Source organism: Scylla paramamosain, chromosome 35 (assembly GCF_035594125.1).
Source record: "Scylla paramamosain isolate STU-SP2022 chromosome 35, ASM3559412v1, whole genome shotgun sequence".
Lineage (NCBI taxonomy): Eukaryota > Metazoa > Arthropoda > Malacostraca > Decapoda > Portunidae > Scylla > Scylla paramamosain.
The window spans coordinates 11,831,724-11,844,747 of NC_087185.1; the positions used below are offsets into that span (position 1 = coordinate 11,831,724).

Consider the following 13,024-nt stretch of genomic DNA (forward strand, 5'->3'; position numbering starts at 1 on the left):
TCTCGCAATTGGAATCATCCTCTCTCCTGCTGCGTGGATTCGGTAACATCGTCGTGAGTTAAAAAAAAAAAAAAAAAAAGACATGTACACACACACTACTTATATTTGTGTTGTATTTTGAGTATATATTTGTTATATTTGTTTTGTTATTATCTGGTACATGTTACATTAACTTTGTTGCTTATTAACTTGTTTGTTACAATAACTTATTGCTCATTAATTTGTGCATGTTTTGTCAACTTTGATTTCTCTTATTGCTCATTAACTTTTACATGTTATGTTAACTGTACTATAACGTGCTTTCAACCCAAGCGGGATCACTGTGTCCTAGATAAGTTGCACGGGCTACGCCCGCTTCAGTTAGTGGATATTTAGTTTAATAATAATTGTACTAATTCGCTAGAACTAACTAATTAGTTAGAACAGTCAGGAAATTAGTTAGAACAGTCAGGAAGTTAACGAGGAAAGCTAAGGACAATTATGAATTAAAGGTAGCCAACCAGGCGAAGACGGACCCCAAGGGATTTTATCAGGTATACAGGACGAAGAATAAGGATACTGTAGGTCCATTAAAGGCAGCAGATGGGGAGCTGGTTAGTTCTGGGGAGGAGATTAGTAAACTTCTGAATGAATATTTTCTAACTGTCTTCACCCAGAAAAACATGCAGGATATACCAGATAGTGAACAGGTGTTTAGAGCAGATGAGAATGAGAAGCTGACAGATATTTCCATAACTAAGGAGATAGTGGAACAGGAGATAGATAGGCTAAAAAAGTTCAAGTCACCAGGACCTGATGAAATATATCCCAGAGTACTTAAGGAATGTAAAGAGATTATTAGTGAGCCGTTAGTATCTGTCTTTAGGAAATCACTGGAGTCGGGGGAGGTACCAGTAATGTGGAGGCAGGCTAATGTAGTACCCATCTTTAAGAAAGGAGATAAAACTTTAGCGTCTAATTATAGACTTGTCAGCTTAACTTCAGTTGTAGGCAAAATGTTAGAGTCAATAATAGCGAGGAACATTAGGGAACATTTAGACAAACATAACTTGATAAATCAGTCACAGCATGGCTTCACGAAGGGGAAGTCTTGCCTGACAAACTTGTTAAGTTTTTACAGTAAGGTGTACGAGGCGGTAGATAATGGAGATAATTATGATATCCTTTATCTGGACTTTAGTAAAGCATTTGACAAGGTACCCCATCAAAGGCTCCTGAGAAAGGTTAGGGCAAACGGGATAGATGGGAAGGTGTTAGGCTGGATAGGGTCATGGCTTGGTAACAGGCGACAGAGAGTGGTAGTAAACGGCTCGAAATCCGAGTGGGGTCATGTAATTAGTGGGGTGCCACAGGGATCAGTATTAGGGCCATTGTTATTTCTAATATATATCAATGACTTGGATAGTGGAATTAGTAGTGATGTTAGTAAATTTGCGGATGACACAAAGATAGATAGATTAATTAGGTCAGAATCGGATGCCATCGCCTTGCAGGCAGACTTAGATAGAATGAATGAATGGACGGATAGATGGCAAATGCAACTTAATATCAATAAATGCAAAGTGCTTAGCGTAGGTAGAGGAAACCAACACAATAGGTACACAGTAAACAACCAAACTCTGGTAGGTACAGGATACGAGAAAGATTTAGGAGTTATAGTTAGCTCTGAACTCCGTCTAGGGAAACAATGCATAGAAGCCAGAAACAAGGCAAATAGGGTACTAGGATTCATTTTTAGGAGTGTTAAAAGTAGAAGGCCGGAAGTAATATCAAAGTTATACTTGGCGCTGGTCAGACCTCATCTAGCCTACGCTGTGCGGTTCTGGTCCCCACATTACAGGAAAGATAGAGGTCTATTAGAATCAGTACAGAGGAAAATGACTAAAAGGATACAGGGGAAGAGGAGTATTCCTTGCGAGGCGAGGTTGAAGCTGTTAAATTTACATTCTCTAGAGAGACGTAGGTTAAGAGGGGACCTGATAGAAGTCTTTAAGTGGTATAAGGGTTATAACAAGGGAGATGTAAGCAAAATTCTTAGGATCAGCAACCAGGGTAGAACAAGAAATAACGGGTTCAAGCTTGAAAAATTTAGGTTTAGGAAAGAGATAGGAAAAAATTGGTTCTCAAATAGAGTGGTAGATGAGTGCAACGGGCTCAGTGGTCATGTAGTTAGTGCTAGGACACTAGAGAGCTTTAAGAGAAGATTGGACAAGTTTATGGATGGGGATAACAGATGGAAATAGGTAGGTGTGTTTCATACAGGGACTGCCACGGGTAAGCCTGGTCGCTTCTTGCAGCTTCCCTTATTTCTTGTGTTCTTATGTTCTTATGTACTTAGTTTTATTTCATATTCGTTTTACTACCTTATGCTGTGTGCTGAGCGCATAACAAAGGTGATAGTGTCTGGCATGGAAACATACATTCCTCACTCTTTTTCTTGGCCTAAACCTTCCAAACTTAGGTTCAACACAGTTTGTTCTCGTGTTATACATGATAGAGAGGTACTTATCATAATCTCATGCACTTCATATTTCTGCCCGGAACCATGCCAAGTCTGTTCTCCAACTAGACAAAAACTCCTTCATTAACAGAGTGTCAAAATCTTTCAAGATCTAACTCCCTCCGTGACTTCTGGCATCTAGCCAAAAAATATCTTCAGTAACTTTGCTTCTTCTTCTTTCCCCCTTTTATTTCAACCAGATGGCACCACTGCTATCACATCTATTTCTAAAGCCGAACTCTTCGCTCAAACCTTTGCTAAAAACTCTATCTTGGACGATTCTGGGCTTGTTCCTCCCTCTCCTCCACCCTCAACCTATTTCATACTGCCTATTGAAATTCTCCGTAATGATTTTTTTTTTTTGACGATTCTGGGCTTGTTCCTCCCTCTTCTCCACCCTCAACCTATTTCATACTGCCTATTGAAATTCTCCGTAATGATTTTTTTTTAATGTAGTAGGGACACTGGTCAAGGGCAACAAAAGTCAAATAGAAAAAAAAAATATCCACTGAAATGCCAGTCTCATAAAAGGGTCCAAAGTGGTAGTCAAAAATTGAAGGATAAGTGTCTTGAAACCTCCCTCTTGAAGGAATTCAACTCATACGAAGGTGGAAATACAGCAGCAGGCAGGGAGTTCCAGAGTTTACCAGAGAAAGGGATGAATGATTGAGAATACTGGTTAACTCTTGCGTTAGAGAGGTGCACAGAAAAGGGGTGAGAAAAAGAACATTCTTGACCTTTTCCTGACATCTAATCCTTCTGCTTATGCTGTCACTCTTTCTTCACCGTTGGGATCCTCCGATCATAATCTCGTATCTTTATCTTGTCCTATCGCTCCAATCCCTCCTCAGGATCCGCCTAAGCGAAGGTGTCTCTGGCGTTTTGCCTCTGGTAGTTGGAGGGACCTGAGGAGGTATTTTACTGATTTTCCTTGGAATGACTACTGCTTCCGTGTCAGAGACCCGTCTTTGTGTGCTGAGCGCATAACAGAGGTGATAGTGTCTGGCATGGAGGCGTACTTTCCTCACTCTTTTCCTCGACCTAAACCTTCCAAACCTTGGTTTAACACAGCTTGTTCTCGTGCTATACATGATAGAGAGGTGGCCCACAAAAGGTACTTTAGCCCTCCATCACCAGAATCTCGTGCACTTTATATTTCTGCCCGGAACCATGCCAAGTCTATTCTTCAACTAGCCAAAAACGCCTTCATTAACAGGAAGTGTTAAAACCTATCAAGATCTAACTCCCCTCGTGACTTCTGGCATCTAGCCAAAAATATATGCAATAACTTTACTTCTTCTTCTTCCCTCCTTTATTTCAACCAGATGATACCACTGCTATCACATCTATTTCTAAAGCTGAACTCTTTGCTCCCTCTCCTCCACCCTCTGACTACTTCATGCCACCTATTAAAGTTCTTTGCAATGATGTTTTCCATGCCCTTAGTGGCCTAAACCCTCGGAAGGCTTATGGACGTGATGGGGTCCCTCCTATTGTTCTCTGAAACTGTGCCTCAGTGCTTGCACCTTGCCTAGTCAAACTCTTTCAGTTCTGTTTGTTATCATCTACCTTTCCTTCTTGCTGGAAATTTGCCTACACTCCTGTTCCTAAAAAGGGTGACCGTTCTAATCCCTCAAACTACTGTCCTATTGCTTTAATTTCCTGCCTATGTAATTTTTTTTTTTTTTACAGGAAGATTCTTAAATGTCTATCACTTCACAACCTTCTATCTGATCGCCAGTATTGGTTGCGTCATGGCCGCTTTACTGGTGATCTTCTGGCTTTCCTCTTTTAGAGATTTTGGTGAAACTTTTGCCTTGGACATTTCAAAAGCTTTTGATAGAGTCTGCCACAAAGCTTTGATTTCCAAACTACTCTCCTACGGCTTCTATCCTTCTCTCTGTAACTTCATCTCAAGTTTCCTTTCTGTTGTGGTAGACGGTCACTTTTTTTTTCCTAAATCTGTTAACAGTGGTGCTCCTCAGGGTTTTGTCCTGTCACCCACTCTCTTCTTATTATTCATTAAATGACTTTCTAAACCAAACTACTTGTCCTATCCACTCCTACGCTGATGATACCACCCTGCACTTTTCCATGTCTTTTTCATAGACGTCCAACCCTTCAGGAAATAAACATTTCACGTTGGGGAAGCCACAGAACGCCTGACTTCTGATCTTTCTAAAATTTCTGGTTGGGACAGAGCAAACTTGGTATTGTTTAATGCCTGAAAAACTCAATTCCTCCATCTATCAACTCGACACAATCTTCAAGACAACTATCCCCTCTTCTTCATTAACACTCAACTGTCCCCCTCTTCTACACTGAACATCCTTTGTCTTTCATCTACTTATAATCTGAACTGGAAACTTCACATCTCATTTCTAGCTAAAACAACTTCTATGATGTTAGGTGTTCTGAGACGTCTCCGCCAGTTTTTCTCATCTCCTCACTTCCCAAGCTGCTAATTGAGTACAAGGGACTTGTGTCTTTGTATGAAGTATGCTTTATATGTTTAGGGGGTTCCGCTCATACCACTCTTCTAGCTTTTCGTCTCATCAACTCCTCTCCTCTAAATGACCGTCTTCAACCTCTCTTTCATCGCCGCAATGTTGCATCTCTAGCTGTCTTCTACTGCTATTTGGTAATCAATCCATTAGTGTGGGAGAGCCGTGCATCGACTAATTTCCATCCTAATTTCATGGCTTTGGTAATTCCAGAATTGATAACTGGTACTTTCAAGTCAGATACATTTCAAAGAAGCTTATCTTACCGCATGTTAGTTTCACACCATTAGACGAGGGCCGGCGTCTCAAACTTGAGTTGAGAATGACCGCTAAACGCTCAGACAAATGCTCACCCTTTTCCTCCTCACCATGGAAGTGGCCTGAAAGATCGTTGAGCGTTTTCAGGACGTCTGCATCCTCAAATTAATCGTGGTTCAGCTGTACGGCAATCAATTTGTCCAAATCATCCAGGGAGTCAGGCTGGTAATCTGTAAATTCACCACCCTCGTCCTCAGACGGGGAAAGGTCATGAAAACTGTAGAAACATTATATGTCCGGTTATTGTCTAGCTTCTCAATTAAACCACTAAACAGTCAGCTGATCGTACTTATCGTTCCTTGATAAGCACTCAGAAGAGATAATTACATGGCTCGGGTCGGCAACTGCCGGTGGTGAGGAGACAGCGGAGCATTCAAGCACTGGTTGCATACTACCACTCTCAGGGGAAACCTTCCTCTTCTTTCCCTCTCGCGTCTTTTCCTATCTGAGGCAGAAGAGGAGGACGAACGTCTTGGCGTTCTTCTGGTCCGCCATGACTGTCAAGAACACCTCCAGGTCAAACATAAATTCCATATACGTCCTTAGATCATATATGTAGCTTCACCATATAGTTAACATCGTAACGTAGCGTAAAAAGGAAGAGGTGAAAGCGTACCAGGCCAACTACACTGAGTATGTGTGACTTTATTATCATTGACTAATTGAGGCCCCATGAACTGGATGTAACCAGTCAGTTCACAATTTCCTCACAATGAGTCTTATGAGTGATGTGTTTTTGGTTTTCTATATGATGGCAATAATATTACAATGACATGGTAAGGAAATTTGTATAGGAGTGGACAATTTATAATGAAGGAATGGCGAGAGCTGGACACGGGACGAGGCTGGATGCACTGCGGGGCGAGGCAGCCCGGGCGCCGGGAGTGTGGGCCGCACTGCTCGGTGAGGTAGGGCAGATAGGACGGTTCGTTATCCATGTTCATACGTACAGCTTCCCAGGTCCTCACCTTTTGTAGGAAGGGACCGCACTCCTCTTACAGTAGATTACTCCCTACAAAACTGAGTATGGGATGGGTGTGGACGTGGAGTGTCGTGGATGGTGGGCCAGAGGTAAAGAAGCACTTAGAGTTTATAAGGGTTAATCTCGCTACGTGAGAGTGGTATGAGTGGGACCCTCGAACGATAAACAAGGTCACTGTTTTTAATATGTTGTGCTAACGACAGCGAAACAGCGCTGCTCGTGGTTGTCAACTTCCAGTTCACTCCTCACGTTCTCCAATGCTTCATTAACTCACTCCGTTTCACAATGTATAGTGCTTTTCACTCGCCCACGTTTTTTCACTTTTTTTTTTTTTATTTATTCATTTTTTTATTTTATTTTATTTATTTATTTATTTATTTTTTACTTATTTTTTGTTTTGTTTTAGCGCAGTTTTCGCACACAGATTTATCCCAAGCTGCGACACCATTTATGTTCTATTCGGCAGTTAGTCACGCCAGTGGCAGGAATATTTAGTTTAAGATAGCATGATACGAGTTCAGTAGGCTTGAAAGAAAGTTTGAATGAAGTCAATATATACAATTTATTTACACCAGCAACAAAAAAAGTTTACTCATTCAGGAGTATTTTAGTAATGTGGTGGTGTTAGAGAGAGGAATACGTCTGTGTTTTGCTCTCAGTTAAACAGTGACATCATTTCACTTAATTTTAGGTTTGTTTAGGCTTTGTACACAAACTCACAGCACTGACACATCGGCAGGCTTATTTGGTAGCACTCCCACTGCCGTACCTCCAGTCCGTTGCTAACTGCCTCGGAAAGGTGCAACAGCCAGCTGGTAACAGCCAGCGGACGTAGTCATAACATCAACCTCGTGATCAGTCTATGCTTGGTGGCGACATCTCAAGAGATTCAAAACAATGAAAGTTTCCACAATGGAAGTATCCTACACTACATGAACAAAATTCCTACCTATTCCTACCTTACCTATATTATCTACCGATGGGTAGACCCTTCCCTATTTAATTTCAGTATTTTCCCTTTATCCCCTCTTGTTAAGCCTCGCGTATTTAATAGGAGAATAGTTGCTCTTGATTATAAAGTAATCAGTATTCACCCAGTCCGCATAGCTTAGTCACTAGAATTTTCAGAAGTGAAGTGTTTTTATTAATTTAAGCCCGCAGTGAATGAGGTGCGGTGGGGAGCGAGCGGATGTATGTGTGTACGTCACCACACCACCCGCTCTCTTGTTCCCCCTGTGGTAGCAGAGTGGGAGAATCTTGCTCTTGTTCCTACTGTCAGTCACAGCCCACCCTTTAGACGAGTTGGACATATGGTCAGAAGGCAGACACATGGAGGAGACTTGGTGGGGGTTTTACAGGTAGATGGGCCATTTATTTTAACGGGATAATTGAGTAATTACACAGTAAGCCCCTGCATATATGTGTAGCTCTAAAGCTATAATAATTACTAATTACTAATTAATTAATTACTCCCAGTGAGGTCTAAAACCCTGTTCAAGGGGTGCTGCGAACTTATCATTAAGCCCAGCTGTGACCTCACTGAACGTTTCCCTTTGTGTCTCACAACACAAGGGGGCAGTCACAGCCTGCCCTCTAAAGACAACTCTCTTCCTCCACACAAAACTACAAGCACACACACACACCCTTCACTAAAAAAAATCAAAATCATAATAGCGACTCCTACAACAGCCTTGGAGTCCCCATCTGGGGAGGGAACCATAAATCTCCCCAGGTCGGACTGCCTTACTTTCGACGACCTTAAGTGTCTTGACACGCCCCTCAAATTTTTCTTCATTAACTTCTGTAACATTCGCGGTGTAAGATCTAATTTTCAATCTGTAAAACACCACCTCTCCTCTTCTAAACCTCATTTTCATTTCCTCACTGAAACTCGTGTGTCTGAGGCAACTGACAGTAGCCTCTTTTCTGTTCCCTCCTACTTTCTCTATCCTCATTTTCGATCCAAAGCTGGATGCTGTGTTTATGTGCGCAGTGACTTAACCTGCTCTCGTGCCCACGCTCTTGAATCTTCCGAGTGGAATCCTCATTTTCGATCCAAAGCTGGATGCTGCGTTTATGTGCGCAGTGATTTAACCTGCTCTCGTGCCCACGCTCTTGAATCTTCCGAGTTTTCCACCATCTGGCTAAGACTACAGAGTCACTTTCAAACTAAATTTATCTGTGCTGTATACCTCTCATCTTACTCCTCTGACTATAAGAAATTCTTTGACTACTTAACTTCCAAAGTGGAGCTTCTGACTTTCTTCCCTTTTGCAGAGATCTCCATTTTTTGGAGACTTCAATGTTCACCTCCAGCTTTGGCTTTCCTCTCCCTTCACTGACCATCCTGGTGAACTAGCCTACAACTTTGCTATCCTCCACGACCGAGAGCAATTGGTGCAACACCCTACTCGTATTCCTGACCGTCTTGGAGATCTTCGCTCAAACCTTTGCTAAAAACTCTATCTTGGATGATTCTGGGCTTGTTCCTCCCTCTCCTCCACCCTCTGACTACTTCATGCCACCTATTAAAATTCTTCGCAATGATGTTTTCCATGCCCTCGCTGGCCTAAACCCTCGGAAGGCTTATGGACCTGATGGGGTCCCTCCTATTGTTCTCCAACTGTGCGTCCGTGCTTGCACCTTGCCTAGTCAAACTCTTTCAGCTCTGTCTGTCAACATCTACCTTTCCTTCTTGCTGGAAGTTTACCTACATTCAACATGTTCCTAAAAAGGGTGACCGTTCTAATCCCTCAAACTACTGTCCTATTGCTTTAATTTCCTGCCTATCTAAAGTTTTTTTATCCATCCTCAACAGGAAGATTCTTAAACATCTATCACTTTACAACCTTCTATCTGATCGCCAGTATGGGTTCCGTTAAAGCCGCTCTACTGGTGATCTTCTGGCTTTCCTTACTGAGTCTCTTTTCGAGATTTTGGTGACTTTTGCTGTTGCCTTGGACGTATCAAAAGCTTTTGATAGAGTCTGGCACAAAGCTTTGATTTCCAAACTACCCTCCTACGGCTCCTCTCCTTCTCTCTGTAACTTCATCTCATAAGCTTTTGATAGAGTCTGGCACAAAGCTTTGATTTCCAAACTACCCTCCTACGGCTCCTCTCCTTCTCTCTGTAACTTCATCTCATGTTTCCTTTCTGACCGTTCTATTGCTGCTGTGGCAGACGGTCACTGTTCTTCTCCTAAATCTATTAACCCCTATTCCTCAGGGTTTTGTCCTGTCACCCACTCTCTTCTTATTATTCATTAATGATCTTCTAAACCAAACTTCTTGTCCTATCCACTCCTACGCTGATGATAACACCCTGAACTTTTCCACGTCTTTTCATAGACGTCCAACCCTTCAGGAGGTAAACGTATCACGCAGGGAAGCCACAGAACGCTTGACTTCTGATCTTTCTAAAATTTCTGACTGGGGGAGAACAAACTTGGTATTGTTCAATGCCTCAAAAACTCAATTCCTCCATCTATCAACTCGACACCACCTTCCAGACAATTATCCCCTCTTCTTCAATGACACTCAACTGTCCCTCTCTTCTACACTGAACATCCTTAGTCTGTCCTTTACTTATAATCTGAACTGGAAACTTCACATCTCATCTCTAGCTAAAACAGCTTCTATGAAGTTAGGTGTTCTGAGACGTCTCCACCAGTTTTTCTCACCCCCCACAGCTGCTAACTCTGTACAAGGGCGTTATCCGTCCATGTATGGAGTATGCTTCACATGTCTGGGGGGTTCCACTCATACTGCTCTTCTAGACAGGGTGGAATCAAAAGCTTTTCGTCTCATGAACTCCTCTCCTCTAACTGCTTCACATGTCTGGGGGGGTTCCACTCGTACTGCTCTTCTAGACAGGGTGGAATCAAAAGCTTTTCGTCTCATGAACTCCTCTCCTCTAACTGACTGTCTTCAGCCTCTCTCTCACCGCTGGAATGTTGCATCTCTAGCTGTCTTCTCTCACCGACGCAGTGTTGCATCTCTAGCTGTCTTCTACCGCTATTTTCATGCTAACTGCTCTTCTGATCTTACTAACTGCATGCCTCCCCTCCTCCCGCGGCCTCGCTGCACAAGACTTTCTTCTTTCTCTCACCCCTATTCTGTCCACCTCTCTAACGCAAGAGTTAACTAGTACTCTCAATCATTCATCACTTTCTCTGGTAAACTCTGGAACTCCCTGCCTCCTTCTGTATTTCCACCTTCCTATGACCTGAAGAGGGAGGTTTCAAGACACATATTCATCAATTTTTGACTACTGCTTTGACCCTTTTATTGGACTGGCATTTCATTGGGCATTTTTTTATTGGATTTTTGTTTCCCTTGGCCAGTGTCCTTTCTACATAAAAAAAAAAACAGATCTTTAAGAAAAAAGGTAGTTGTATTTGACTGGCCTCAAGAGCGATGAGTTAGCCTTGTGGCAAATATGTGAAGGGCAAGGCCTTGGAAGTTTATGATAGGATGTCAGTTGAGGATTTGGAAGATTATGAAGAGTTTAAAGCTGACATCTTGAGGGCTTATGACCTGTAGCGGGAGGTGTATAAGCTGTAGTTCCATGGAGGGAAGAAGAGGCCTTGTGATTCCTATCTAGAATGTGTCCGCTACCTAGATGAGACATTCGAAAAGTGGATTGCTACCGAGCAGGCCACCTCCTACCGGACTTAAAAGAGTTCACGGTAATGGAACAGTTTGTAAAAGTGGCAGAGAAGGAACTGGAGCCGCTGTCAAGGGAGAAAAGATTTAAAAGCGTAAAGGAGGCGGCTATATGGGTTGATGACCATGTGTTTGTCCACTGTCATGCATCCCAGCATGGGATTCCTATCTATCCCAGCCTGGGATGCATGACGGAGTTAAGGCGGCTGGGAAAACATGGTCCGGGGACAGTGGGAGCGCTAGTGTTACCCAACCAGGAAATCCCCGTCTCAGCGGTGGGTTTGGAAACAAGTCTGTGCCCAGGACTTTATATAACATCAGGCCTCCTTTTTACCTGAAGGGAAGGGTAACGGGGAATATGGGCCATAGTACCCCTAAATTTAATAATCACCCCATCTGCTACCACTGCAAAGCTACGGGGCACTTCCGGTTTAATTGCTCCAAGCTGATCACGCCTTCAACCCTCAAGCTTCCCCAAAAACTAGTGGCTTTGTTGGTCTGACCAGACCAGGATAAGGAGGAAGGAAACCTTTGAATCCCCGTACAGCCCAGCTGGAGAGAAGACAGGGGATGTTGCTTCTGTGTCGACAGTCATTACTCTGCCTAAGAGTGTGAGGCCTGGATTAGAGTGGTGTCGCCCTTTTCGTGCAAGGGTACTGTAGATATTGCTGTGATGGCGTACCCTGTCACCGTGCTGCGTGACACAGCCGTCCAACAGTCTGTCAGAATATTACATAGTAGCCTCCGGGAAGGCAGTGTTGTGTTGGGGTATCAATGCTGTCGAGAAGTTTACTACAACTAAGGTGAGACTGACATCCACTGGTGACCACGAAGGTGCACGTGGGGGAGGCGAGTGGCCGTGGGTGAGGACCTACCAGTGTCCGGGGTTGATTTCCTTCAGGAGAATGACTTGGCAGGTGGAAGAAATTGGGCGCAGCCTGCATGAAACAGGCTTCAGCCTGTTCTGTTTACTTTTATCCAGTTACCATAGATGAAATACATTATTACTTAAAATCTTTGAAAAACTCAGCGGCAGGATATGATGAAGTTTCACCTGAAATGCTGAAACTTACAGCAGAGTATATCAGTACCACACTTACTCACATAATCAATATATGTTTTAGACAAGGCTATTTTCCTGATAAACTGAAAATTGCTAAAGTAATACCAGTCTTCAAATCTGGTGATAAAGGAGATGTAAATAACTATAGACCAATTTCTGTTTTACTCCCACTTAGCAAAATATTTGAAAAAGCAATAGCAAAGAGGCTGAAAGTATTTCTAGAATCTTTCATCCTGCTATCAAACAATCAATTTGGATTCCGCAAAAATAAATCCACAGAAACAGCAAAACTAAAGTTTAAAAGCGAAATGTACAAGAATATGGGGAGAAAGAACCATGTAGTAGGGTTTTTCTTGATTTGAGTAAAGCATTTGACTCTATTGATCATAACATATCATTAGATAAACTAGAAAACATTGGAGTTAGAGGATTACCACTAAAATTTTGCTAGTTACCTGTCAGGTAGGAAACAGTCTGTATTTTGTAACAGTTACATGTCAAATAAAAAAATATATTATTAAAGGTGTGCTACAAGGTTCTATATTAGGCCCCATATTATTTCTGATGTACGTCAATGATATATGTAATGCTAGTGATATGCTTAGTTACGTTCTATATGCCGATGATACAAGTCTTCTAGCAGATAATGATTTCTGTAACTTTAATGTAAAGTTAAATCAAGAATTGCATAATGTAAAGTTAAATCAAGAATTGCATAACATTTTCAAATGGATAACCGCAAATAAATTAACAGTAAACATTAATAAAACTAACTTCATATTGTTTCAAAGCCGCTCTGCTGTAAGTAATTTCGGAACAGTTTCTTATGGAGGTTGTGAGCTAAATCGTGTTTCTTCTACAAAATTCTTAGGAGTTATTATTCATGAAAATTTAAATTGGAAAAAGCATATACAGTCGGTGTGTTCAAACTTATCAAAAACTTGTGGAATTTTATTCAGAATTAGGTACAATCTTACATGTGAAGCCTTACGC

At 42.1% G+C, this 13,024-nt stretch overlaps 1 long non-coding RNA gene across 1 annotated transcript in view; it reads left to right on the plus strand.

Moving 5' to 3' along the window:
• Window positions 1-13,024, plus strand: part of LOC135090445 (uncharacterized) — a 41,782-nt gene continuing 28,758 nt past the window's right edge. The window contains exon 1 of the long non-coding RNA XR_010261912.1: window positions 1-53. This is a non-coding gene — a long non-coding RNA (uncharacterized LOC135090445). The remainder of the gene's footprint in view (window positions 54-13,024) is intronic.